General features: G+C 41.7%; 1 protein-coding gene and 1 pseudogene across 2 annotated transcripts in view; both read left to right on the top strand.

Moving 5' to 3' along the window:
• Positions 1 to 24,542, top strand: part of PAK3 (p21 (RAC1) activated kinase 3) — a 361,927-nt gene that overhangs the window by 113,193 nt on the left and 224,192 nt on the right. The window contains exon 3 of one of the 2 annotated variants that reach the window (XM_023756800.1): positions 2,280 to 2,342. The exons of the other annotated variant lie outside the window; for it this stretch is intronic. The gene's annotated coding sequence lies outside the window, so the exon portion shown is untranslated. The remainder of the gene's footprint in view (positions 1 to 2,279; positions 2,343 to 24,542) is intronic. 2 annotated transcript variants of the gene reach the window in all.
• LOC102442717 lies at positions 23,276 to 24,146 on the top strand (annotated as a pseudogene).

Raw genomic sequence — 24,542 nt, 5'->3', positions numbered from 1 at the left:
CTGCTCTGTGTGTGACGGGGTAGAGCCATAACCTCCCCATCGGCCCTGCCCTGAGTGTGACAGGGGGTGGTGCCCCAACTCCCCTATTGGCCCTACTCTGTGAGTGACAGGGGGGAGCTCCTCAACCCCCTGATCGGCCCTGCTCTGTGCGTGACAGGGGGTGGCACCGCAACCTCCCTATCGACCCTGCCTTGAGTGTGACAGGGGGCAGTGCCCCAACCCCCCAATCGGCCCTACCCTGAGCGTGACTAGGGGTGGCATCGAAACCTCCTGATCTGCCCTGCTCTGTGCATGACAGGGGGCGGCGCCCCAACTCCCCAATTGGCCCTGCTCTGAGCCCGACCAGGGGCAGCACCTAGGGATTGGGCCTGCCCTCTGCCACCCGGGAGCAGGCTTAAGCCAGCAGGTCATTATCTCCTGAGGGGTCCCAGACTGCGAGAGGGCACAGGATGGGCTGAGGGACCCCCTCTCCCCCCCGAGTGCACAAATTTTTGTGCACCGGGCCTCTAGTAGGTATAATAATTCTTACCTTTGGGGCTTGCTGTAAGGATTAAAACTGGGCACATAGTAGGAGCTTAATAAGGTATGTTATTATTGTTATTTGAAAAATTCGCGTAATCAAGGATCATAAGAGCTACCTTGAGAAATATCTCTCTCTCTCTCTCTCTCTCTCTCTCTCTCTCTCTCTCTCTCTCATCAAAAGAAAAAAAGAGTAAATCACAAACCTCCCAGCATATCATTAGTTACAGATCTGGCTCATTTTTCAAATGACTGTATAATATGAATATACCAGGATTTATTCACCCATTTATCTATTGATGAGCATTCAGGTTGTGTACAACTTTGTGTTCATTCCCCTGAAGTAGGGCAGCAGCCTCATTCATCTGGGCATATTTACCAGTGTTGGTGGGAATGTTGCTGGGTCAAAGGGTTTTAATTTACCTAAGGCAAGATTTCTTGGCTGGTATTCATAAATAGCATTATGAATTCCTCCTTTTATTATCGAAAAGTTTATTGTTCATCTGTTAAGCAGATTTCATTTGCCTTTTCAATACTTAATGTATTGCCCCATAATAAAGGGTATGAATTGAAACAGACTATTGTAAAGAGTGGCCATCCAAAGATATGATCTCTTTTATGGGATTCCAGAGAGAGGTGAATTGTAATTTATCAAACTGGACCAAATTCCTGTGATGCCTTCCTTCAATGACTGAGTCCAATTATTCTCCTGCCCTCTCTATCCATGATAACACTAGGTTCAACCTTGAGAAGCACAGAGAAATATTTCCTTAGCAGCAAATATGTTCTGGGTTCTCCCTCAGATAAAAATTCCTTTGCAAGACAATGAAAGGAACTAGTGAGACTGGAATAGGAAGATAAGCAGAAATTACAGAAAATGAGAAATATCAATCAGCTTTACTAATATATTTTACATAGTATTGCTGAATAGTTCTTTTAAATATCAAGGACATGGTGGGGACATGGATGTGCATTGTAAAGTTCTCTCAAACTTGTATAACAAAACATTAAGATATTACTATGTGGTTGATTTATAAAAATTCTGGTCACACACCATTTTCTAGGCATGTAAGATCTGTATCAAAATACTTTGCCATATATATTATGCTTTATGCCTTTTAAAGCACACTCACAGTCTAATTCCACTCTTAGGCAGCTTTGTATAACAGGAGTCACTCTCCCATTTTACAAAAAAAAATTAGGCCTTGAGAGGTAGATGACTTGTTCAAAGTCACATACGCAATTGGCAATAGGGTTAAGCCTTGAACTTGGGCTAACCTAGTCAGTGTTCATTCGACTTAAGGAAGAGGGGTGTAACATGAAATCCTAATTCCATTTCTCATTAGGTCTCTGCTTGAGTCTCATTTGGCCTAACCCAATTTCTCTCTTATAGGCATACAAATCTGTGCTTCTTTTCATGGTTGATTTAATGCTGATTGAGCATCAGTAATCTGCTAGGTGCTCTAGAAACCATTGAATTAAATCCGGTTGTTGCCCTGTAGCTCCCAATCTCAAGTTTTTGGTGCCCAATCTAAAATAGTTATTGCTCTGTGCAGACAGTACAGGCTTATAGTAAGAACATTTCTCCTCTCTAAGCTTGTTTCTCACCATTTTTTTTCTTAGGATCCCCAAGGGATTTTATTGTTCTCAGACTGGAATATTTTGTAACTAGTTTCCAAGTAGTCCTGAAAAATACTTCCTTATTTTGGACAACTCATAATTAAAGATGATTGTGTCAGTTTCATTTCCCTTCCACAGAGAGAGGCCACCTTTCTCTTCTGAGGAATCAGAAGTGCCACTCACCCAATATGGAATGGTTTGAGGCACATTGGAATGGGCTCTTGGATCCTAGATATTTTCCTTATCATCTGAAATGTTATTCTTATGGATGCAATGTCTTGAATCCTTCCTGACCCTCATATCCTTTCAGTTATAATAATAACTGAATATATGTATGATTTGGGGACTGTTTTGACCATCTATACTTTTTCTAATAATGTCCACTGCCACTGACTTAGTCACCTTAAATAGTTACCCCCAGGTCCCAACAGATCTCCCTACTTAGTATCACCTCCTCTAGTTCACCCTGCATCTTACTGGCAAATTATACTTTTGAAACATCATTCTGGTGTCATATTCTTAGTCAAAAATCATAGCCAGCTTTCCATTCCCTGGAATAGTAGTTATCAAAGTTGTTCATTAGTTTGTTTGTTCTTTTATTTTCAATTAGCAGGGAACACTTTTATCAAGCAAAATATTAGGTAGTTAAAACCTCCAAATGAGCCCTAGCCAGTTTTTTCAGTGGGTAGAACGTCAGCCTGTGGACCAAAGGGTCCCAGGTTCCATTCTAGTCAAGGGCATGTAATAGTAGACATGTTCTAAAAATGTAAATATGCTTTAGTTGAAGTGAGGAGAGAGGACCCAGAGCCTCCAGTCTTTCAAGAGCATCAGGGAATATAGTGCAAAGACCACTGGCCTACTCATGAGGTTCCAACCTCTTCGCTTGGCATTCAAGACTTCACATAGACATACCATGTTTTTGTGTCGAATATCCATATCCCCTTTGAGGAAAGGAATCCTATGCTCCAGCGTTTTGGTTTGTTCTCTGCCTTCCCCACACAGCTGGGGCATTCTCCACTATTTAACTTTGCACATGGCATGTCCCTGAGACTGAAATTCCACTGCTGTTTTCTTTTCCTGTATGAGTTACATTCATCCTTCAAGGGCCAGCTCTAGTCCTATTTACTTCAAGAAAACTTCGCTGGCTATTTTGTTTCATAAGAACTCTCTTCAAACAAACAAACAAAAAAATGGAGACAGAAGCTGTTCAGCGAAGATATTTTTGTGGACTCTGTTTTTTATGTATTCCTTCTAGCTAAATAAGCATAAGGTATGATCATTAAATGTGAGTGTAAAATTCTCTAAGTTTGTGCCCTGGCTCTGCTACTTGTTAGCTGTTTGACTCTAACTCTAGTTACCATGCCTCAAGTTCCTCATCTATAAAATGGGAACAAAATAGTACTCACCTCAAAGGATTATATGAGGATTACATTGCATCTAGCTCCTAGCACAGTGTTTGGCACTTAGTAAGTAATTGCTAAATAGTAGTTGTTATTAGGATAGTGGAGTTATGAGGTGATAAAGGTGTGAGCTAAGGCAAAGGCAGTGGGGTGTCTACTGAGGGCAGAATTGTTGGGAGATCTAAAGGTAGGGAAATGTGCACAGAGTAAGATAAAGAAACTAGCAACAGGTAATGGAGGGTAGAACAGTTTTCTCCATCATACGTTGTCCTGAGAGGTGGTTCCCCCAAAGCCCCTATTATCAAGGTTCAGTTTTCACTGAGCCTGTGTTCAATAATCAAGTTTATCAGCCACAAGTACTTTAGCAAAATTCTTCTTCCAGTTAACTGAGAGCTAAAAGGATAGCCATTTGGAATTGAGCCATAAGACAGAATGTGTTAGAGGGGTGAAAATAGAGCACAGGGATCTTTCAGGAAGAGGAGCATCTGTGGCATCAGGTGTGTGCTTTGTGCCAGGCATAGCACAAACTCTCTATAAATGTTAGCTAGTATCATTAAAACTGTACTAGTTGCCTGGGACAGATAGAGGCAGTGCCAGGGTAACTGAGTGGAGTTACGGAAAATCCAAAAGAGAAATGTTGATAGTTTGCCTATTTAAAGTGTGTGTGTGTGTGTGTGTGTGTGTGTGTGTGTGTGTGTGTGTATGCATGTATGCTAGAGTACAAAGTGAGAGGTAACAAGGTCCAAATTGGTTTTGTTACCATGGAGATAATTAGCTGTTTGAATTCTTTCAGAGAGTAACCATAATTCCAGATAGAGTGGAGGATCACAGTATGATTACTTTTCAGTGAATTATTTTGGGGCAAGGTCCATGTCTTACTCATCTCATGTGCACATCATTAGTTCTTGTTCAGTAGTGGTCATTCAATATATGGTTGTAGAAGGGAGGAGAAAGGGAAGAATAAAGGAAAGAAGGAAGGAAGGAAGGAAGGAAGGAAGGAAGGAAGGAAGGAAGGAAGGAAGGAAGGAAGGAAAGGGAAGGAAGGAAAAAAAGGAAGGAAAACAAAGGAAGGAAAAAAATAAAAGAAAATGGATTATGAGACAATGAGTACAGATCTGCCCCAGAGACTTTTGGAGGTAAATGGAGGCTTCTGACCTGTTTCTATTATTCTAAAATGGGTATTTCCTTTATCACTCACAATGATAAATAGTAAACATTCAACAAGGATAGTAATCCCGGCTTTTGCCTAGAAATGAATATGAATTTGGCATGGGGAAAAGTAGAAGCTGGACCAGGATTTATTTTTATGTGCTAAGAGTGAGATGAGAGAAATATATGGCTCCAATCCATTCAATTTATGTACCACTTAATGAGATCCAAGTTTGCTGCTCACTCTGGGTAAAGGCAAAGCAAGGATAAGAGCTAAAAGCCAATTCAGTTATATAAAATCAATAAATATGTATTAAACACCTACTTTGAGTAAATTAAGTAAACATTGAGCACCTACTCTTTATAAACACAGCAGAAGTTACAAATGGTCCCCTACCCTAGGGAATTTACAATCTAGGTGAGGACTAAAGTTTAATATATTTAAATAAATAATGAAAAATGCAAGTCAGAATAAAATTCAGTTTAGCAAACATTTGTTAAGCACTTGCTACGTACCATACATTGTAGATTCAATGATTAATAATAAGAGAAAATGGGGGCTATTAGCAAGATAGTGGAATACGAAGCTCCAGGTCCTCATGGAAACATCAAATCAACAACTAAGTACTAACTAAAATAACTTTACAGGAGATCTAGAAAACACTCAGAGATCAATAGTAACCAAGAAAATGCCCAATCAAGAAAAAGCTACATTCAGAATGGTAGGAAATTTAATGGCATTTTACTCACCTTTCCCTTACCCGATCCCCAGTGTAGTGTAACATGTTTGGGAAGAATGAGCTTAATCCCCAGTTCCCTCTCTTTGAATAGAAGGAGCAGAGGGGAATTTGTTTGCAACATTTTGGACTGCCTGTAGGTTACCCAAGGAACTGGTTTCTATCTTACCTGACTCAGAGCTCAGAAAGGGAATGGTGGCATAGTTTCAAACTCAGGCTGAAAGCCATGGAGGTAATGGCAAGTATCGCAACATGTGAAAATTGTTGCAGCAAAGGAATTTTGGGCAAAGGAATCTATATATATATATATATAAAAGCCTAAGCAACCGAATGGCCAGTCAACCGGTCACTATGATGTGCACTGACAACCAGGGGGCAGATGCCCAATGCAGAAGCTGCTCCCTGGTGGTCAGTGCACTCCCACAGCCAACCTCCCACAGCCCCTCCCTCCCCCACCCCCACCCCCTCGCCAACCTCCTACGGTCCAGATGGCCCTGATTGCCAGCCAGGCCGAGGGACCCCACCCGTGCACCATTCGTGCACCGGGCCTCTAGTACAATATAATATCTAAGGCCCCATGAAGATGCAGAGGTGAAACTCTACAAAGTTAAGACATTTAAAAGCAGCTGGAGGGAAAAAGTGCCACATGAAAAGTGCATTAAACTTTCAATAATTAAAACAAAACCAAACCAAGATATTCAGCTGAAGATGGTCTTGAATAATTAAATGAAAAATGAAGTTGCTAAAAAATAATATTAAAATGCATTTATAGATAATTCCCTGTCAAAATTTATAAAGAGAAGAATCCAGTTCTAGAAATAAAATGATTAACTAGATAAGAGATTCAAGCTAACATCAGATTTTTCAACTGTAATTGTAAATACTAAGAAAAACAATTTTGACAGAGTACTAAAGGAGAATGTGTCTACAAATGTATAGATTTAATTTATACTTCTATGCTCTGACATAAAGGTTTTTAGTAAAATAATTATATTATATTTATATAAAATATTATCTAATTGCCTTTTATCCCATAACCATATTAAACTGAATTAAGGAAACTCTTCTAAAAAATAAATAAAATAAAAATAGCCCCAGACAGTGTGTCTCAATGAGTTGAGTATAGTCCCAGACACTGAAAAGTTGCCAGTTCAGTTCCCAGTTAGGACAAATGCTCAGTTTGCCGGCTTGATCCCCAGTGGGGAGCATGCCAAGAGGCAGCCAATCAATGTCTGGCTCTCATATCAATCCCTTTCTCTTCCTCTCTCTCTGAAAAGCAATTTTAAAAATTCTTTAAAAAGAAATAAAAAATAAAAACAGCTGGAGGAAATTTAAAAAAAATACACAACTCCAGACAGGATGTATGCCCAAAAAAGATCTGAGAAGAATTTAAAAGCTTTCACCCTGGACTGATCCTAAGGCTCAGAGGCCTACTAATTATTGAGGGTCTTCCACATTGGTCTGCAGAGACTGGAACAAATTGCTGCCTTTACTAAAGCCCAATTTTGAAAAAAAATCACAAGATACAAAAACACAGGAAGAACTGGCCCAATTCAAGGGATAAAATACATCTCTAGAAATGACGCACATCAAGCTTACTAGACAAAAACTTTAAAACAGCTATCTTACATATGCTTAAAGAGCTAAAGGAAAATACAAGTAACTAAAGGAAATAAAGTGCTATAGACTTCATTGCTACCCCCCCCCCATTCATATAATGAATCCTACTCCCCATGTGATGATATTTAGAGATATGGATCTTGGAAGTAATTGGGCTTAAATGAGGTCATGTGAGTGGGGCTCTCATGATGGGATTAGTGCCTTCATTAGAAGAGACACCAGAGAGGTTGCTCATGCTTTCTCTCTCTATCATGTATGGACACAACAAGAAGGTGATCGTCAAACAGAAATTCTGAAGCTGAAAAATAAAATAAGTGAATAGAAAACTTCAGTAGAGGATTTCAAGAGCAATTTCAAACAAGCAGAAGAAAAAATCAGCAAAGTTGAAGACAGATAATTTGAAGTTATAAAGTCTGAGGAGCAAAAAGAAAAGAATGAAGAAAAGTGACCAGAGCCTAGGGGACTTATGGGTTACCATTAAACACAGCAGTATGCATATTGTGGGAATCCCAGAAGGAAAAGAGTGAAAAGGGCAGAGAGATTATTTAAAGAAATAATAGCTAAAATTTTCCTAAATTTGAGAAACGTCATAGATATACAAATATAAGAGGCTCAATAAACTCCAAGGAGGGTAACCCCCCAAAAAGCCCACATAAAGGCACAGTATAACCAAACAGTCAAAAGAGAATGATAAAGAGAATCTTTAAAACAGCAAGAGAAAAGTGACTTGTCATATATACAGGATTCCCCCATAAGGCCATAAGCAGATTTCTTAGCAGAAACCTGGTAGGCTACAAGATAGTGGGATAATATATTTTAAACGCTGAAAGAAAAATAAACTTTCAACTGAGAATTCTATATCTAGAAAAACTGTTCTTCAAAAATGAAGAAGATAAGTACAAGACAAACAAAAGCTGAGGACATCTAATCCTACTAGATCTACCCTGAAAGAAATGCTAAAGGAAATCCTCCAAGTTTTAATGAAAGAATGCTCATATGAAGCCATATGAAAATATAAAGTTCTCCAGTGTAGGTAAATACATGGATAGATATAAAAATATCATTATTATAATTTTTGTTTAACTTCACTTTGTATTCTAAATAACTTAAAAGATGAGTGCATTGAAAGTATAAATCCATGTCAATGGGTACACAATACATAAAGATATAATTTGTGACATCAATAACATAAAAATGGGGAGTGGGTAGAGCTGTAAAGGAACAGAGATTTTTTATATGATTGAATTTAAATTGAATCAATTAAATATAGAATGTCATAACTTTAGGTTGTTATGTGTAACCCCCATGGTGACCACAAATGAACTATCTATAGAATATACACAAAGGGAAATAAAAATAAGTAAGAGTATGGAATTGACATGCCCCAAGGAGCAGAAAATGAAGGCCCTTCACTGGGGATGGGAGGAAGGTTGCTAGCCCTCTTTGGCAATGAATCTCACTTGGTTGCATGCACCTGATTAATTCATTTCTTCCAGGAATTTCAGACTGATGTCAATCAAGAACTAAGTTACAGCATCATTTCATGCTGCCCTGCTCTCTTTGCATGGAAATCTCAGCACACTTGCACTGGAGGTTTGGCTTAGTGGAGAAACAAGCCTCCATACAGCTTTCAGATATTTCTGTCATTCTTGATCTCCTATTGGTTATTCTCTGGTACTATCCCTAAACTGGGACCCTATGAAGCCTTAGGGAGGTTTTTTCTTTTTAATCCTTATTGTTGAGAGTATTACATATAACCCCCTTTTCCCCCATTGACCTCTCTCACCTCACCCCTGCCTCCCTTCCCCAGGTCTTCACCACCCTATTGTCTGTGACCATGGGTTATGCATATACACATATGAGTTCATTGGTTGATCTCTCCGCCCACTTCTGACCCTTCCCTGCCATCCCACTGAGGTTTGACAGTCAGTTCGATGTTTAAATATCTCTGGGTCTATTTTTGTTCATCAGTTTATGTTGTTCACTAGATTCCACATATGAGTGAGATCATGTGATACTTACCTTTCTCTGACTGCCTTATTTCGCTTAGCATAATGCTCTCCAGGTCCATCCATGCTGTTGCAAATGGTAAGAGTTCTTTCTTTTTACAGCTGCATAGTATTCCATTGTGTAGATGTACCAGTTTTTTAATTCACTCATCTACTGATGGGCACTTAGGCTGTTTCAAATTCTTAGCTGTTGTAAATCGAGCTGCTATGAACACAGGGATGCATATATTTTTTCTGATGAGTATTTCTGATTTCTTAGGATATATTCCTAGAAGTGGGATCAAATGGTAGTTTCATTTTTAATTTCTTGAGGAAACTCCATACTGTTTTTCACAGAGGCTGCACCAGGCTGCATTCCCACCAGCAGTATACAAGGGTTCCCTTGTCTCCACATCCTTGCTAACACTTGTAGCTCATTGATTTGTTGATGATAGCCATTCTGACAGGTGTCAGGTGGTGCCTCATTGTCATTTTGATTTGCATCTCTTGGGTGATTAGTGACTTTGAGCACTTTTTCATATGCCTTTTGGCCTTCTATATGTCCACTTTCCAGAATTGTCTATTTAGGTCCTTTTCCCAGTTTTTCATTGGATTGTTTATCTTCAAAGAAGAACTAACACCTATCTTCCTCAAACTATCCAAAAAAATTCAAGAGGAAGGAACACTTGACAGCTCTTTCTATGAAACCAACATTACCTTAATTTCAAAACCAGATAAAGACACTACAAAGAAAGAGAATTACAGGCCAATATCCCTCATGAACATAGATGCTAAAATCCTCAACAAAATTCTTGGAAATTGGACCCAGCAATACATTAGAAAGATCATACACCATGACCAAGTGGGAGTTATTCTAGGGATGCAAGGATGGTACAATATCTGCAAATTAATGAAAGTGCTACATCATATAAATAAACTGAAAGATAAAAACCACACAATCATATCAATTGATGCATAAAAAGCATTCGACAAAATCCAACACCCTTTCTTGATAAAAAAAAACAACTCTCAACAAGTGGGAATAGAGGGATCATACCTCAACATAATAAAAGCCTTATATGACAAGCCCACAGCCAACATCATACTCAATGGGCAAAAATTAAAACCATTTCTCCTAAGAAAAGGAGCAAGACAAGGATGCCCACTTTCATTACTCCTGTTTGACCTAGTCCTGGAAGTGCTAGCCATAGTGATCAGACAAGAAGAAGAAATAAAAGGCAACCAAATTGCAAAGGAGGAAGTAAAACTCATTATTTGCAGACATGATATTGTACATAGAAAACCCTAAAGACTCCATAAAAAAAACTACTAGATTTAGGGTGAGGGCATGAGTGGGGGGGATGGGGGGTAATGTGGGGATAAGGACACATATGTAATAACTTAATCAATAAAGAAATTTAAAAAACTACTAGATTTAATAAATTAATTCAGCAATGTAGCAGGATATAAAATTAACACCCATAAATATGTGGCATTTTTATACACCAATAATGAACTCTCAAAACTAAAATAATAATAATAATAATAATAATAATAATAATAATACAACCCCATTTAACATTGTAGCCTTTGGGAGTTTTAAGGGGAGGAGAAAATTATCTTTGTTGTTTTTAAAAAATTATAATTGTTGTTGAAAGGATTACAGATGTTCACCCTTTTCTCCTCCATTGATCATCCTCCTTCCTGCTCCTGCCCACTCCCGAGGCCTTCACTGCATTATTGTCTGTGTCCATGGGTTATGCATATCTTATATAATAAAAGGGTAATATGCAAATTGACCCTAACAGCAGAATGACTGGGAATGACTGGTCACTATGACACACACTGACCACCAGGGAGCAGACACTCAATGTAGGAGCTGCCCCCTGGTGGTCAGTGCACTCCCACAGGGGGAGCTTTGCTCAACCACAAGCCAGGCTGATGGCTGCCAGCACAGCAGTGGTGGTGGGAGCCTCTCCCGCCTCCTCAGCAGCACTAAGGATGTCCGACTGCAGCTTAGGCCTGCTCCCCGCTGGCAAGTGGACATCCCCGAGGGCTCCCAGGCTGCCAGAGGGATGTCTGACTGCCAACTTAGGCCTGATCCCCTGGGGAGCGGGCCTACACCAGCAGGTGGACATCCACCGAGGGGTCCCAGACTGCGAGAGGGCACAGGCCGGGCTGAGGGACCCCTCCTCTCCCGAGTGCACAAATTTTTGTGCACCAGGCCTTTAGCCTATATATATAAAAGCATAATATGCAAATCAACCTGACAGCAGAATGACCAATCAGCTATGATGTGCACTGACCACCAGGGGGCAGATGTTCAATGCAGGAGCTTCCCCCAGCCTGCAGGCTCCTATTACCCAATGGGGGCCTACCTTTCAACCTCTTGGTCCCTCCTCCAGGCCAGCAGGCTCTGATCATCTGATTGGGAACTGGGAACTGGGGGTGGGTAGTGGCGGACGCGAGTGGCACCAGGGCCCTGATAGCCCTGACGATGGTGGAGGTGGGGGGCGGGGCCAGCTGCCAGCAGCCAGGAAAGTTCAGCCCTGATCGCAGACCTGGCCTAGGGACCCTACCCATGCACAAATTTTGTACACTGGGCCTCTAGTATGCATATAAATTCTTTGGTTAATCTTTTATTGCCTCCTCTACCCCCTTCCCTCTGAGATTCTAGAGGTGAGTTTTAAGGTGAGCTTCTTTTTGTCATATCTCCCCTAAAATCTTCTTGTCATTTCTTCACAGCTATCAAAAGACTACAGCAGAATTCCCACCTTCATGTTGAGGAGGAAGCCTCCCCCCTCCCACCCTATTTCTTACCAGTGTTCATTTAGGAGAAACTTTGTATAGAAGGGTGACAGGACTGATGTGTGAGAATTATTGGGAATCTGCAGTGCAAGGGAAGGGCAGGACTGAAAAAATCTAGGAAGCTTTTAAAGAGAGGGGCTACTTAGTTCAACTAACAATTATTAAATACCAGATTTTAATACTCCCCAGCAGAATTTTCACATGATACTCAGTTTGAGAGCTAGATTAACTATAGAGTTTAGATCCCAAGAAGATAAAATTTCCATTATATTGGCTAAGTAAATGTGTGGGTGAATGTATGTATGTATGGATAGAGCATGTATGAACAGATGGATTGATGTTGGATATATAGTTGAAGAGATGTTGATTGGAAGGATGGATGGAAGGATGGCTGGCTGGACGGAGAATTTTACTGAGACAAAGCCAAAAAAATCTCAAGTTGATCGCTTGTTTTCTGATTTTCTTTTTTTTTGAAGTTCAAGACATCATGTAATACCTCTTGCTCATTTCCCATTACTTTCATTAGATTTTAAGTGTGCCCAATAGTGGTGCAAATGCTGTATCTTAACTATTTCAATACATTTGAATGACATTAATTCTCACTGTAAAAATATAAGGTACAAGTCAGTTTGTAGTCAGCTGAACTCTTTCCACTGTTTTATAATTTTGGAAACTTGAAAATAATTAATGCCAAGAAACCTACCCTCACCCTTGTCCCAACTAAATTGCAAAGTGAACTAGTGAGGTGGTCAAAGCCAATTATTTGAAATGGCTCATCCATTGGAAGCAAGACATTTCACTCATTAGCATATACATGCAAATTGATTACCTACTATGAGACAAATAAAGCATAGCTCTTATTTTGGGGGAGTTCACAGTCCAGTGGGAGAAATAAATATGTGAAACAGGGAACTAAAATACAGTAATAAGTACTAGATTAGAAGTAAATAGAAAGGGCTGGGGGAGTATAAAGCAAGAGGTGATTAACTACTTGAGATGATCAAAGAAGGCTTCTTATAGAAGGTCAGTATTAGGAATCCCTGGAGGATAACCCAAGAAGATTTAGACTTCTTCCTACAGAAAAAGGGAAACCAATGAAGGACTTATTTGAACAGAGAACAGAGTAGCAAAATATATTTCAACCCTTTTTGGCTGACGCTGGCCCATCATCATGCTCAGTTTGACTGTAAATGTCTATTGCTGAATCAGTTCTGATTTCTAAACATTTGGTGAACCAAATCAGAGGTTGGAGCAGCTTTTTCTTTGTTGCTGCTTGTTTGATTGTCTATTGTTATTGTTGTTTCTTTTGCCTCTAATATAATTAGTCTTCATCATTCTCAGCCTCCTTTGACTTTTTAGCAGTGGTGAGAACACTCTTATTTTCAACTTTGGCATTCTCTGTCTCTCATTTAACCAGACATCTGTGGATAGAATTCAGGGGGTCTATGAAGTTGGATGAGAAAAAAAGTATATTTCTATTTTTACTAATCTTTAACTGAAATTTAGCTTTGTCTTCCATTACAAATGTAGGGAATAAACAACAGTAGTATTAGCAGTAGTTGCGACTTTGTTCCCAATAAAAATCAGTTTTTTCTTAAAAACTACAACATTATAACATTACAACTGTTGCCAATGTCTTGAAATATCATTTTTGCTGATCACTATTTTGAAATTATATTAGTTATGAGACCTGCTGCTAAAATTTGTTTAACATGTTAATAAAGAATTTCATACATGACTATATCACAAAAATTTTAATAGAGTTATTTCAATATAGTTGGTTTCTAATCCTATATATTTAATTTTATACATTTATAAATATTGTTCTGAGAGGGACTAATAGGTTTCATCTGACTGTCATGAGGGGTAGGGGCTCATAGCACAAAAATAGTTAAGAGGCCAAATTTTGCATTTCTTGTAATTGCTTACTTTAGAAAGTAAGGAATAACACATTTCTTTTTTGATCACCATGGTGGCATTTTTCATCCAGAAATTTGTCCAAGCTTGTAAACATTTGGATCAAGACTCTTGAAGCCCATTAAAATGGGGTTGTATTGTATAGCTATATGCAAAGAAGGAACATTATGTGAGCAACTCTGGTTTTCAGCCAACCTTGATTCTTCAGGGCCCCCAGATCTCTGGGTGCGAGATAATCCATTTATTGCTCTACTTGTAGTGAGTGCTCACTCTTGTTATTTGAAGAAACAGAAGTGAGATTCAAATAGCTCACAGTACTTCATTTAACTCTTTTTCTTCCCTGGTGCCCCTATGGCTGTACTTGTATAGGTCAAATGAAGATAATGAAAAACAAAAGGAAAACTGCCCAATGCTGAGCACAAGCTAAGCTGGTACTCACAGTCAGTTTATAGAAAAGAAAGCGGCATGGAGGACTTTTACATTTTATCTGGGGATGGGGTAATTTTACTCCATTTGCCTTTCTCCTGATTACTGAAGTGGCTTAATTGTCAAGAAAATGAAGTAGTTTGGTTCAGCTCCCTGGCAACTCAGGGCCTAATGATGTAGGTACTTAATGAGCCAGATCTTCTTCCAGTCCTTTTCTTAAAGAGCTCTTCATGGGCTCATTGTCAGTTCCTGTCTCCCATGCTCATGTACTTGTTTTCTTTTCCCTCATTACCAGCAGGCAGAAAGGTCAACTCACACACATACACCTGTCAGAGAATGACACATTGAGAATTTGAGATGTTTATACATGCATACATAGTCACATTGTAACTTGATTTATTTTCACCAGATTTAGGTATGCTGAACCTGAAACATCCCAGTTTTGGATAGTGAGAGCTGAATAGAGCTCTCATATTCACAACCTCCCTCTGCATACACAAGGATCACACACATGACCATAACCCCCTATACATGCATGTCACATGTAGCTGTAAGAAGTCAAATCTTCACAACCATCACCTATGTCTGTAAGAAATGGTACTTGTTCAAGCATACATGTCTGTGAGGAGTGCACATTCCCAAATGTGCCAAGCCACTCCTCTTCCTCCTCCCCATCCCTGCACACAAACACACACACAGACAGACAGACACACACACACACACACAGAGGCATTCATGACACACAGTCTTTTTTTTTAATATATTTTATTGATTTTTTACAGAGAGGAAGGGAGAGAGATAGAGAGTTAGAAACATCGATGAGAGAGAAACATCGATCAGCTGCCTCCTGCACATCTCCCACTGGGGATATGCCCGCAACCCAGGTACATGCCCTTGACCGGAATCGAACCTGGGAACTTTCAGTCCGCAGGCCGACGCTCTATCCACTGAGCCAAACTGGTTTCAGCATGACACACAGTCTTAAGGCACACAGTCCTAAGGGTTGAGGGAGTACTTACCTAATAGGCACCACACCGATCTGAAAAGGCCCCACATTGGCCTGCATTCACCTTATTGTTTCTGCTGACATGGTGAAAAGTAACTCACTTTGACTTTCTTCTAATTTTGGTAGACCCTGAGCTGGCAAAGAAAGAACTTAGGTGGGCCCCCTTTATGAGACTTTTCTCAGCATGTGGTAATGCAACTCGCTTGGCTAAGCTATCTCACTAGTTATAGTATACACTGGGATGTCTGCCACCCACGCCTATTAAAGAAGATTCTCCCACACCAAATTAGCCATTTGAAAATTGAGTGTGACTCCCATTTGGCTAATTGCTTTTAGGGAGTCAATCAAAGCCCCTCACTTAATTCCAGCCCACACTCAGTTAGAAATTCCTAAATAACACTATGGTTGGGGCAGCGGCTAGAGCAGCTACAGTTGCTACAATGGAGACAGCCTGGTATGATGGCTTGGGCCCAGTAGGAACTCCTTAAAGGGGATTAATAAAGCTTCCGAAGCTGACAGTGAGGAGAAGCTGACGAGATGTTGCCAACCACTTGGTTTGAACATAAGCTGAGCACTGAGAAATGCTGGGCTCAGTGACCAGTGGAGTATGAGAAGCCCTAGATCTACCTGCACAACCTTAGGTCAGGGCAGAGGAGACATTGAAGCAGGCCAAGAGGTGATTTTTGGGTTCACACCCCTCCCCTAGAGTTACAAACTTGCCTAGATATTTTTTCTCAACCTTTTCAAGGGCTATGCCATGGATTTATTCTTCTATGAATAAGCAGGTTAATGAAGCTTCTGTCTGGAATCATATTGTGTTAATATCTATTGCTATGTAACTAATTACCCCAAACTTAGTGGCTTTACACAAAATACATTAATACCTTCATTTCTGTGGGTCAGAAGTCCAGGCACAACTTAGCAGGGTCTCTAACAAGGCTGCATAAATGCGTTGGCCAGGGGTGTAGTCATCTCACTGCTCAACTGGGAAAGGGTCCATTTTTTAAACATATTCATGTGGTTGATGGAAAGATTACGTTCCTTGTGGGTGGTTGGACTGAGGGCCAAAGGCTGCCCTCAGTGCCTTGCCACGTGGCCTCTCCAGTGTGGCAGTTTACTTCATCAATGTGTCCAAACTGAAAAGGCAATGAAGAAAGAATGCTGGCAAGATGGATTAACAGTCTTTGGTAACTTAATCACTGAAGTGAAATTCCATCATTTTTGCTATACTTTGCTCCTTAGAAGCAAGTCACTAGGTCCTGCCCACACTCCATGGCTGTGGATACCAGAGGAGGGAGCACTGAGATCCCTGTCAGAAGCTGTTGGACAGGGAATCAGGAATCTTGTTTTGTTTTTCCAGTTTTATTCAGGTATAATTGACAAATAACATAGTCTAAGTTTAAGGTGTATAACATGCTGACTTGACATCTAATCTAATAAAAGAGAAACATGCAAATTGACCACACCTCTGCTATCCCCAAGCCACGCCCACCAGCCAATCAGAGTGACTATATGCAAATTAACCCAACCAAGATGGAGGCCAGCAGCCACAGAGCTGGAGCAAGCAGGAGGCTTGGTTGCCCCAGCGATGGAGGAAGCCAAGCTTCCCGCCTGCCCTGGCCGGCTGTGGCCTCCACTCAAGGCAACAAAGTTTCAATTATAGAAGATAAATAAATCCCAGACACCTGCTTCCAGCCAGCCTCCACTGGGAGCTTGGGTGGCTGGGGGCTGTGGCCAGCCCCTCACCCAGGATGGCCACACCCTCATGGGGTGAGGGTCCCCACTGGGGGGCTTGGCCAGCCTGCAAACAGCCATCAGCCCCTCATCCAGACTGGCCAGGCACTCTAGCAGGACCCCCCACTCTGAAGGGGCTATGGCCAGCCTGCAAAAAGCCATAAGCCCCTCATCCAGGCTGGCCAGGCACCCCAGCAGGACCCCCACCCTGATCCAGGACACCCTTCAGGGAAAACCAGCCAGCCCCCACCCATGCACCAGGCCTCTATCCTATATAATAAAAGGATAATATGCAAATTGACCCTAACAGCAGAACGACTGGGAATGACTGGTCACTATGACATACACTGACCACCAGGGGGCAGACTGTCAATGCAGGAGCTGGCCTCTGGTGGTCAGTGCGCTCCCACAGGGGGAGCTCTGCTCAGTCACAAGCCAGGCTGCCGACTGCCAGTACAGCAGCAGTGGTGGGAGCCTCTCCTGCCTCCTCAGCAGTGTTAAGGATGTCTGACTGCAGCTTAGGCCTGCTCCCTGCTGGTAAGTGGACATCCCCTGAGGGCTCCCGGGCTGCCAGAGGGATGTCTGACTGCCAGCTTAGGCCCAATCCCCCAGGGAGCAGGCCTAAGCCAGCAGGTGGTCATCCCTGAGGGGTCCCAGACTGCGAGAGGGCACATGCCAGGTTGAGGGACCCCCCCCCCGAGTGCACAAATTTTTGTGCACCAGGCCTCTAGTATTTATATATTGCAATATGAGGAATAATCTCTTCTAATTCTGCCTCTGTTGTTGGCTAGCTGGGGAACCTTGGACAATTTCCTTACTTCTCTTTCCTAACTTTCACTTACTATAGGATGGGGACACATAATAGCCATCATAAGGATGAAAAAAAGTAAAAAATATTCTGAGGAACTTTTAGTAAATATTGTTTTATGGGGTGGGGGTTAAGGGTCCATCTACCTGCATCCTTTCAGGAGAATGGAGTGCAATGTTAAAGTCATAGGATATTGAGCTGGTTGCTTGGTTTAAGTCTGAGCTGTGACATTAATTCTGTGACCTTGGTCTAGCTACTTAATGACTCTAAACACCCATTTGTTCATCTGCAAAATGGGAATGATAATAATTCCTACCTAACAGAACTGTAAGATATAAATAAAATAATGATTATAAAACATTTATCAGGGTAATTGGCACACAATAAGATATCAATAAATGTGATTTATTAATTTTATTGGTGCTGTTGTTGTTATTATTATTATTATTATTATTATTATTATTATTATTTTGCAATCATGTCAGGGGAGTATAATTTCATATACTCTTGAAAAAGAATTACACAGTCTCATCCCTTAGGCCATTCTAGTGTCATCACCCCAGCAGAGCTGGGTACTCTTTCTCTAGATTTCAAGCTTTCTTCTCCCCTTCCCTTGCATACACATACACTCACACACAAACACACATGCAAGTACATACATTCTATACTTTCTTTCTATATTTTCTCTATGAGCAAACTAGTAACTGCTAGAGAGTAAAATTGAAGGATAACCTATTTTCTGGGAGATGGTCACAGTAACCTACTCAGAAGGCTAAAATATTAACAGAGAAGAATAGATTTAGATAGATAGATGATAGATAGATAGATAGATAGATAGATAGATAGATAGATAGATAATAGATGACAGATAGATTATTTTGAAGCCAAGAGATTGTCCAAAAATGATCCTGAAAGTAAAAATGGAGGTCACCTTCTATAAGCAAGAGATTGTGGCCAAATGCTTCCGTGATCATATGGTCATTACTTCTCCACTCTCCCATTTCCAACAATGTATGAAATCCAATTTTACATAGGCTTCTTTGGTTGATCTTTTAGAAAACCTCTTTTATTACTCCATGGATGCTGCTGTTTCCATCTTTTGGTAATTTTCCAGGTCAGGGCAAGTACATTGCAAAGAGGCCAAAGGGTGTGCTTGCTGTCACCAGTAATCTACTGTTTTTCCAAGAACAACCTCTGCATCCTGTCTGAGATACTGCACTTGCTTGAAATTGACCTTGACAGCTGTACGGAACCTGTAGTATAGTGGAAAGAACTCTAGACTACCGAAGAGACCTAGGTTTTCCTTTCACCTCTGCTATTAACAAATCATATGACTTTAGGTAAGGCGTCCTCTGAGCCTCGTTTCCTTATCTTTTCAATGACAGTTGCCCTGCTGACCTCATGGCCTTGTTGGGAGGCTCAACTGAGATGTCAGGAAAGCATCCTGAAAGGCATTCAGTTCTATGCTAATGCAGGGTCAGATTCTGCTTTTTGTTTTAACTCCTGCACTCTACAGGGACTTGCCCAGATCTCTAAGTCCAGTTTATTCACCATTATATAGCCACTGCAATGTCAAGAGGGAGTTGTACACAGTTGACTGAATTTCCCAAACCACCTATATTGTTCTTTACTGTGGATAACTGACACCATGCTGGAGACTGAATGGCGCCTGTTATGAGAGCTGATTGGAAGTGGTTTGGTGTGCCAGCAGGCAGAGGTTGTGGTCATGGCTGTGAGACATTAGTAGCTAGATATTTTCAGGCTTTCTTAGTGAGAAAAAGAAAAAAATACAAAATGCTTTCAAAATAGAATTTTAAATGCTGTGCAACTGTAAGATATTATGTTTTAGTCTCCCTCACTTATTATTATTTTTACTCTGTGTTGAGCACAGTGCTAAGTTTTTTTTACAAGCAGTATCTAATTCCATTTTAACTTCAACCCGGTGAGGGAACTATTAAGTATATGAGCAAATTGAAGTTCTGAGAGAAGTTAAATAGCTTTCTCAAGATCAATAGCCTCTCTCCAAAGTCATCTTAAGAGGTGAATGAAACCAGCCCCAAATTACAGGTCAGATGTAAGTAAATAAACAGAGAGGTAAGTAAACTCCTCAAGGCCAAATGTCTAGTCAGTGGAAGAACCTTACCAAAGCCCATTCCTTATTATCTGTATTGGATATCACCATTTCCATCAGCTCATTAATCTCTAAGCATCCATTCCTTGAATGCATACTTGGTGCAGGGAGCTTGCTGAAAGGATGTGGCACTGAACAGAGACCAGAGTCCAGGTGAGACATAAATAGACAAGAGGCTAAATTTTCCTGTCCAAGGCAGTATGCTGAGTGGCTATTGAGTAAGTATATATGTGACCCAGACCATAGCTGCTTCCTCACACAGGCCCAAAGCAAACCATTATGTGTCAAAGGGCCTAAACATATAGGCTTAATAAACTTATTTCCAAATTACTTTACAGAAAGCTTGTTCAATTTCTGCTAGCCATGTATAAGAGTGGCAATAGGACATTTCTTGTCAGCATTAAGTCCACTAATTTTTTTTTAAAAAATGATTATTTAATGCACAAAATTTTTATCTGACTTGCTTCATTTTTATATACTTTATTACTAGGTGAGGTTGAATAGTTTTCATATATTTACTAGTGTTCTGGTACACAGATTCAAGCACATTGAAAGGAAATTAATTAGAAGTAACATTTTAATATTGCTATTCGCCCTTTCTCTATAATAGAAATGTCAATCAAATTCACGATCAACAATGACAGATTGAAACACACGGGTGCAATTGGTGCCAGCAAGAGCTTTATATGTATTGTGCATATGCGAGTCAACTTAGCCTTTTATATATATAGAATAAACCTGCTTAATTAGACCTGCTTTCTGATTTAGTTAAACTTTTTCCAGCCCAGTGAAGCACCCCAACTCCTCTTTCTGGTATTTGTCAGCAACACAGCAGTAGATTCAACATGAAGCAGATTATTATTGCAGATCACACAGGGAGAACAAAAGGTAACATATTTAACTGTAGCAGTGTTTGACTATATTGTGTGCAGTGAGAAAACCTGAAGTCATTTTCAAATTCTACCCATTTTTTACTTCTTTACAGTCAGGTCCAAGTTTCTAAACTTTCTAAATCTCTGTTTTCCTGTTAATGAAAAGAAAATAGGATTCTACCGAGTCTCCTATCTACCTACTCCAGGACTTCTGTGAGGATCAAATGAGATGAGGCACGTGAAAATGCTTCACAAACATTTGGTTAAAGTGTAAAATGTTTGCACCTGGCTATAAAGCAAGTCAGGTTCCTGGGCTGAAGAAACTCCAAGGAAGGTAGTTGCTAGGGAGAGAAAGCCAGGAGTTGCTACATGACGTCATTACCCAGTGCTCACAGTGACTATTTCTGGGCTGGGATGGGCTGGGCTGTGGGCTGCATTTTGCACCATGGGATCTTGGCACCGTTGGCTGCGATTTGGTCCGGTGTCACTCCGGCGTGGTGGCGGGACCTGTGTCCCACATGGGGGAAGCCAAGTGTTGGTTTGTAGGCACCAGGTCCGCGGTGCCATTTCTTTTTAAATGGCCAGTGAGCATCATGACAGCTCCTTCCTTGAGCATCTGCCCTCCGGTGGTCAGTGCATGTCATAGCTACCAGTCAGATGGTCGGATGGACACTTAGCCATATACATTGAGTGGCCAGATTATTATGACCACCCCATCAGTACTTCGTTGCACCACCTTTTGCCTTCAATACTGTGGCGATTCTTCTTGGCATTGACTCCACGAGATGTTGAAAGGTGCTGCGAGGGCCCTGACTGGTTTGGCTCAGTGGATAGAGCGTTGGCCTGCAGACTGAAGGGTCCCAGGTTTGATTCCAGTCAAGGGCATGTACCTTGGTTGTGGGCACATCCCCAGTAGGGAGTGTGCAGGAGGCAGCTGAATCGATGTTTCTCTCTCATCGATGTTTCTAACTCTCTATCCCTCTCCCTTCTTCTCTCTAAAAAAAGTCAATAAAATATATATTTTAAAAAAAAGAAAGGTGATGCGAGGAATCTGACACCATGCCTGATGAATAGCACTGTCCAGTTCTGTGAGATTTGATGGTTGTGGAACCAGCTGCCTGATGGCTCTTTTAACTTCATCCCACAAATGCTCAATTAGATTGAGATCTGGTGATTGTGGGGGCCACCTAAGCAAGGTAAAGTCTCCCTCATGTTCTAGAAACCACTCCTGCACAATATGAGCACCGTGGCATGGTGCATTGTCTTGTTGGAAGAAGCCATCTCCATTGGGATACGCCATCAACATGACAGGATGAACTTGATCAGCAACGATACTTAGGTATGTTGTGCTATTCAGGTGTTGTTCCACACGAATTAAAGGGCCCAAATCATGCCAGGAAAACATGCCCCAAACCATAACACTGCCCCCACCAGCTTAAAGGGTTGTACTCATGCATGTGGGGTGCATGCTTTCATGTTGTTTCCACCAAATTCTCACTCTGCCATCTGCATGATGCAACTGGAAACGTGATTCATCAGACCACATGACTTTTTTCCAATGCTCAACTGTCCAATCCTTGTGTTCCTGTGTGAATTGGAGACATTTTATCTTGGTAACTGCAGACAGCAAAGGTGTTCGAACAGGCCTTCAGCTTCCATATCCCATATGATGCAGTGTACGGCTAATTTGCCTACAAACATCAGGTGGTCATAATAATCTGGCCACTCACGTTCATATATATCCCACATTCAAAGGCTGTTAAATCGCGTTGTTTACCCATATCTTCAGAAAAAACTCACTTCTACTGTCGTAAATAACCTGCTTCACTATTTATAATGGTCTGGCCCTCTAGTAACTTCAGCGTGAAATTATAGCTAATTTGCCTACAAACGTCCGGTGGTCATAATAATCTGGCCACTCAATATATATATGTAAAGCCAGCTACCAGAACAACCAGAATGACCAGAGACTAGAACACCACGGCCACTCACTCAGGCTGGCACCAACCCCCAGGGAGCGGTTAGGGGTGCCCCTAGGTAATGCGATAGGATGCGAGCGTGATGGGAGAAAGTAGAAAAATAGAGGGGAAGGTCTTAAGGGTCTGTGGGGTTGGGGTGGTCAGCCGGGAGTAGGTTTGGAGTGTGCTGGGGAGGAAGAGGAAGATCCAATTGGAAACGGTGCAGCACAGTACCTTTCTCATTGTGAACCAGGACAGTGCCAGCTGTGGACTGAATGGGCAGTTGTTTCATGAGTCTGTTTGGTACCGACATGTTCATGGCAGCAGCAGTACTCCCGAAACTTCACTGATTCCAAATAGTACACAGATATCAACATCAAAGAACAGAAAAATCCTCTCCAACTAGAGGCCCTGAAGGAAACACCATTTAAGGAGGGGCTAGAAAAACTGGAAGTATGGGACCAGAGGATTGTGGGATTTTGGAGGACACCTGGGCGACTATGGCTAGAACGTGAGCGCATGTACATAGTCAGCCCTATAGTCCTCAATCTTGCAGTATTTTGACGTGACTTCTGGTGGGAAATGATTTGTTTGTTACCTTGGTTTGAAGCAGAGGACAAGAGTGGGGAGTACGACCAGCTCTACCAGGAGTACACATGCACCTCCCAGGAACTGCAAATGAAGCACACCTCAATCGAAGCCTTCAATGAAACCATCAAAATCTTCAAAGAGCAGGACCAGACTCAAGAGAAGTTCAGCAAGGAGTATCTGGAGCGCTTCCCGTGTGAGGGCAATGAAAAAGAGATGCAGAGGATCCTGCTCAACTCAGAACGGCTCAAGTCTCACATCACTGAGATCCACGAGAGCTGCACGAAGCTGGAACAGGAACTGCAAACACAGGCCTTGTACAACCAGGCGATTGATAAGCGTATGAACAGCCTGAAGCCAGACCTCATGCAGCTGCACAAGATCTGAGACCAGCACCTGGTATGGCTCCCCCAGAAAGGCGCCTGGCAAAAGAAAATCAACGAGTGGTTGGGAATCAGAAATGAGACTGAAGACCAGTATGCACTGATGGAGGATGAGGATGACCTCCCCCACCATGAGGAACGAACCTGGTATGTGGGCAAGATCAACCGCACGCAGACTGAGGAAATGCTGAACGGCAAGCGGGATGGTACCTTCCTCATCCGTGAGAGCAGCCAGCGGGGCTGCTATGCCTGCTCTGTGGTGGTGGACAGCAATACCAAGCACTGTGTCATCTACAGCACGGACACTGGCTTGGGTTTTGTGGAGCCCTACAATCCAAGGGTCTCTGAAGGAGCTGGTGCTGCATTACCAGCACATGTCCCTCGTGCAACACAACGATGCACTTACTGTCACACTGGCACATCCCGTGCGAGCCCCGGGCTCTGCCCCCCCCCCCCACACACACACACACATAGCCCACTGACTCATACAGAGAAGGACTCCATCTTTTTGTCTGTCTGTCTCTCTTCTTTGTGAATCTTTCTGTCTCAATCTCTCTCTTGCTTTCCCTGAGTCTCTCCAGTCACTCTTTCTACCTCCAACTCTGTCCTCTCTGTCTCTCTTAGTGTCTGTACCTCTAAGTCTCTGTTAGAGGAGCATACCTCCTCCACCTCATGCCTCTTTTCCCCATGGGCACTGCCCTCCCCTGGCTCTGGCTGCCCCCACCAGTTCCTACAGTTCCCCTAAGCTTCCCCTGCCTGTACCTGCCATGTTTACAAAGGCCCCTGGGGTGCTCAGCCCCAGTCTGGTGCCCTGATTTTCAAGCCATAGACCTGGGGTCAGGGCAGGAAGAAGGCAGGAAGGAACTTCGCTGGGCCAC

Source organism: Myotis lucifugus, unplaced genomic scaffold (assembly GCF_000147115.1).
Source record: "Myotis lucifugus unplaced genomic scaffold, Myoluc2.0 scaffold_2, whole genome shotgun sequence".
In the NCBI taxonomy this organism is placed as follows: Eukaryota; Metazoa; Chordata; class Mammalia; order Chiroptera; family Vespertilionidae; genus Myotis; species Myotis lucifugus.
The sequence above is the reverse complement of the archived record's forward strand: the minus strand, read 5'-3'. Positions and strand labels throughout refer to the sequence as shown.